This window comes from Halyomorpha halys, unplaced genomic scaffold (genome assembly GCF_000696795.3).
Source record: "Halyomorpha halys isolate HHAL.00 unplaced genomic scaffold, Hhal_1.1 Scaffold477.1, whole genome shotgun sequence".
Classification (NCBI taxonomy): domain Eukaryota; kingdom Metazoa; phylum Arthropoda; class Insecta; order Hemiptera; family Pentatomidae; genus Halyomorpha; species Halyomorpha halys.
In genome coordinates this window covers 513558-518671 of record NW_027113379.1, presented here as the reverse complement: position 1 = coordinate 518671, position 5114 = coordinate 513558, and the positions used below count along the sequence as shown (strand labels likewise).

General features: G+C 28.5%; 1 long non-coding RNA gene across 1 annotated transcript in view; it reads right to left on the bottom strand.

Annotated features, from left to right (window-relative positions):
• Nucleotides 1–1778: 1778 nt before the first annotated feature.
• The window catches only part of LOC106683311 (uncharacterized), a 4709-nt gene continuing 1373 nt past the window's right edge, over nucleotides 1779–5114 (bottom strand). The window contains exons 2-3 of the long non-coding RNA XR_001343533.2: nucleotides 2070–2148; nucleotides 1779–1956 (exon numbers count right to left, since the gene is read on the bottom strand). This is a non-coding gene — a long non-coding RNA (uncharacterized lncRNA). The remainder of the gene's footprint in view (nucleotides 1957–2069; nucleotides 2149–5114) is intronic.

Below are 5114 nucleotides of genomic sequence, written 5' to 3'. Positions count from 1 at the left end.
TCTGCCTCTCAATACCAGCAACATGGTTGGGATCTTCTGCAGCCTTGTCATCAACATTTGGTGGTAGGGATGGTTCAGGGTTTTCATGGCAGAATTTAAAAATTGTATATAGGTATGAATATGTTTGAGATGGTTTATTTCTCAAATTAATTTAATTTTCTTTAGTTGTTTAGTTATTTTGCTAATATTGGATATTTGAGTAGGCAGGTAGGCAACTTTTACTTACATTTTATAACAACATCAAGTTTTAATTTCTTGACACTGATGTGTACCATTTAATAAAATAAAACTATTCATAGATAATGAAAAAGACTAATGTAATTTATACAATGTTTGGAAAAAAAAAAGGAAAGCAAACTTTTTAAAAAATAATTTATTTAATGATATATACAATGTGTGAATTTGATGTTAAGTTATACAATGGCATGATACAGACATGTGGAGAATCTACCCATTGATAGAACTCCAAAAACATTTCTAGAGAAGAAGATCTCGAGACCATCTTATTTTCAGATGCCTAGGAGGATTATCAGGCATCCATTCAGATCATGGATGGATTGGTGTCTGGCTTAGGCCATATTGGGAACATAGAGGTCCTGATGGATGACTTGATTTGTGACCAAGTAAGGTGCATTAAGGATTTTACGAAAGATTTTGAACTGTAAGGATTGGATACGAAAGGAATATGATGGTTTAGTGAAGCCTCAAAGCTCAACTCCGTATGTCCAGACAGGGCTTATTATAGTCAAGTGGGTCAGTCTTTTGTAATGGAATGGAAGTTTATCTTTATTTTAAAAAATCCATTTGTGACAAAGTAAAGAGCATTAAGGATTCTGGTTTGCAAGGATTGGATAAAAGAGGAATTTGATGGTTAAGTGGAACTCGTTCTAAGGCTTTATTGTAGTCATATAAATGAGTTGTAATAAGTTGGAAGTTTAGACCATTTTTCCTGTAAATGTTGTGATAGTTGAAATCGACAAGGGGTTTGACTGTCTTTTCAGTCTTAGATTAAGTAGTCGTTTGGCCAGATGTAGTCCTAGGGTAACGGATCTGTCCGATAGGAACAATTGGAGTATTATTAAAGGATACTGTGGGGCAGGAGGAAAATAAACTTAAGTTATAATAATGATTTACTCGTAAATTAACTGATAAACTTCATCATCTGTCAGAAAATCACATTGAAAAATAATTAAATTTTATACAATGTTTTCAAAACTTTCCTATAATTAAGATATTCGTTCCAGTTGTTTTTTTTATATTTATCTTAATGTCTTTATTTTTGTAGATTTTCTAAAAAAACATTTCTAGACAGACTGTCAATAAAAGTGTTATAATTAAAAAAAGCTTAATACTTATATAAAATATATATAAAAATAATATATATAAAAATATAATTGAATATGATTCAATGTATTGGATGAGGTGGGAAATCCTAGTGTCTTTTTAAATAAGAAACTAATAGCAACCAATAAGTGCTGCTAACTTAAATTAGGAATGTGTGTATAGTTAATTTAGAATGTATTTTAGATACTAAAAAATTGCCAAACAATACTAAAGGAAGTAGCGTCTGGACAATTGTCTGTATCTGTTTAATAGACTTTTATTTTAGAAAAAAAATAAGTATGTACTTTAAAAGTTTATTTTGTGATTTTTTCCTATACAACGAAACCTTAAAATCTTTTTAAAACAAATAAAAACTACTGAAACTTATTCGAGGAGAAGATGGTAGGGGGGTGCGATCAAATGAAAACACAAATAAGTTGAATAAATCAGTTACTTTAATCGTGGCGCCCAACTGACTTAAAATACTTAAGCTTATTCTTCTCAGGAGCCACAGGGCCCCTAAGAGGCATGGGTCCCTAGGTAGTTGTTTACATTGCCAATACAGTTAATTCAATACTGCCTCCATACTCTCCAGGTTACAATGATAGTTACATAATGGGAATCTGAAACCACCTATATATATATATAAAAAAAAAAAGAAATATTTAATGTTGAGTCATAAAATCTGTATTTAGAATAACTAAAAATTAATAATTTTACCAAATATATTAAGCAATTAAAATTACCTTCCATCAATTAATTAGTTTAACTAGGAAGATTTAATACATCAGGTTTTGTCACATAGTTTTTCTATTTACAGGAAACCTAAAAATAAAATTAACATAAAAATTAACAGCAGAAGCAAATAAAGAAAATTTTAAAATACTTCATTACCCTTCACTAAGAAATGAAGTAACAGAGTCAATATTACATTTGGATTGACAGTCATGATTTTTTATATGATGGAGCTAATAACTATGGATAGTTTTTGAATCAATGCAGTTAGTTAGTATATCAAGATTATATTAAAATGTATTATTACTGTTTTTTCTATATATAACAAAATTTCTTATCCAAGTATTGTAGTAAATGTTAATACAATATGAAATATTTCATCTTTTATATACTTCAACTAAAAACTTAAAGATTTTAATCAAGAAGAAAACATAAAAATTTAAAAAGTAAACTCCACAAAGAACAAGAGGTTCCGGAAAGAGTGAAGAGTTTTTTTTCATGTTTCAAATATTGTTCCTCAAACTGAAGTAGATTTATCTCAGAAAAAGATTCATACCTAAATAATATTTTACTAAAAAAAAGAAAAAGAAATTAATTAGGAGAAAAATAAACCTCACACGATTCTAAAAATCTGATGAGATGTATATGTGAGACAACTTTTACTCATCACTCTACTTTGGAGCTATAATCATCTCTTATTTCAAATTAAACACTTTGTTATTATTATTCACAATTGTCATACTTCTCCTAACTATATTTACATTTATTGGTTAAGTAAAACAACTACAGTTACTAGGTTTTTGTGATTACATGTTTGTTTTAAAAATTATCGAAAAGACATGACTGTCATCATAACAACCATGGAAACATGAAACATTTAATTGATCCTTTAGTTAATTATTAGATTGTTTCATATTTTATATTTATCCATTTCTTATTATTGCAAACAATGAAGGATGGCTAATTATTTTAAATAAACAAAATTAAAGGTACTTTAAGATTAAATTAAAGGAAGAACTATAAGATAAGATCTAGCTGACATTAAAGATAACTTGATTGTGCAGTAATATGATGAGTTTAATAAAGCTCATTAGAGTTGTTTTTGAGAAAATGGTAAAAATGTGTAAAATTCATAATATAAAGTAATATTTTAAGTCAGTTAATTTCAGGAAAAAAGTCCCTGTCACTTACTGGATACGCACTGACCTTAAATACATAAATGCAATTTCTTACAACATTTTGTTTTTGTGCTAGGCTGTTCACATACACAGAAACACACACAGACTGTTTTGTGAGACTTGGTTATTTGCACTCAGAGGACCTGACCTTAAAATGTACATTTTTGTTGTGAAATTGGATATACATGTATGCATCAATGATTGTTTTCCTTTACTACACACATACGTTTTTAGTAACTTAGTAACGATTAAATTTAGTAAGCTTGTAGCATTTGAGCCTGAAAATTAAAAATCCTTTGAACAAAGCAAAGTAGGCCGACTAATATAGGGAATAACGGATCCTACAAACTTCCTTTATGTAATTCTTACTACATGTGAGCCATTATGGTATATATACATTACACTGACTGATTCTTGGAACCAGAAGGGTAACCTGAATATCGAGTTCTTTCTTAATGGCATAAAATATTAATATTAATTGATTTCATATTTTAAATCAGTGTAGCCTTATGTTATAAATTAATGAAGCTCGATCAGAAATTTGAAGGAGAGGGTTTGCTCTTCAAAAAACTATTACCCACGATACGAAAATATATTTCGAAGTACATTTATTTAAAAAGATTTTTCATACAACAGGAATATTGAATGGATATTGATTGACTTAAGGAGTACCTGGAGTGGCTCAATTGTTTCATGCTTAGATAATCAAGGGTTAAGTAATTTTAATAACAGCACCAGCGAGTGAACTCTTATTGAAAAACTTGGATGCAAACCAGAGACAATAAAAATATTCAAAAATTATTATTTTTAACTACTGAAACATCAAGGAATGGAAAAAAACTATCATTTTTTTGTTTTGTTAATCAACCATTTATTTAATTTTTTTCTGAACTGCTAGGAATGGACTGACTCTTATGCAACTGAGTATGTTGCAAAATAACTAATAATATATCTAAATATGAATTTTAATGATGTAAATACATATAAGCTAATTATTTATTAAATAACCTTCAATCTGTTATGAATGCTATTGCTAAATTGTATTAAAAGGCACCAAAGACTATGTAGCTAATACAGACCGATCTCAATACTATAGACATAGCTTTCTGAAAATTATAAAATAACCAATATCAATCAGGATGTCTTTCTAAAAGACAAAGGGACTGACTTCTTGTATCTCAAATTTTAATTTATAAAAACTTATATGAGGCATTTCAAAAAACTAACTAAGTCCATTTTCAAATTTTTAATTATTTGTCTTTAGTAAACAGTTTGGATATTTAGATTATTATGAGACAAAAGAATTTCTTCCAAAAGCAGTGAAATCTCATGTCATTTAACTTTTTTTTAGAAAAATCCTCTTGCCCTGTGTTAATATTTTTTAAAAATTTTTACCTAGTATCAAAATTGTTAAATACATATAAAATTCAAAATGGAAAAGGCTGGTTATGGAATATGATGCCTCATATAATCTTAACAGTTTTATACATGTTTAAAGCTTTTATATATTACACATGAAGATATCCTCATAAGAGTGAAAGTAACAGGCTGCTCTGATTCTGTTTTGAGAGTATTTAAAAGCTATTTTGAAATTTTTAAAACCGAAATGTGGATCAGTGAGTTAGGAAGGCACTGTTATGGCCTAAGTCCTTGTTCAAGTCCATCACCTCCCTACATTGTTGGCAAAGAGTACTTACAATGTACTGAACCCAGGACTTTTCATAGTAAATAGTGTTACAGATTGATAACAGAAAAGCTTTAGTTAAACTTGTAAATAGTATAAAATGATCCTCTGAAAAAAAACTCATCAAAGAGTGTGTATATGTAGGGATATATGTGTATGTATATATATATATATACATACACATATATATATAT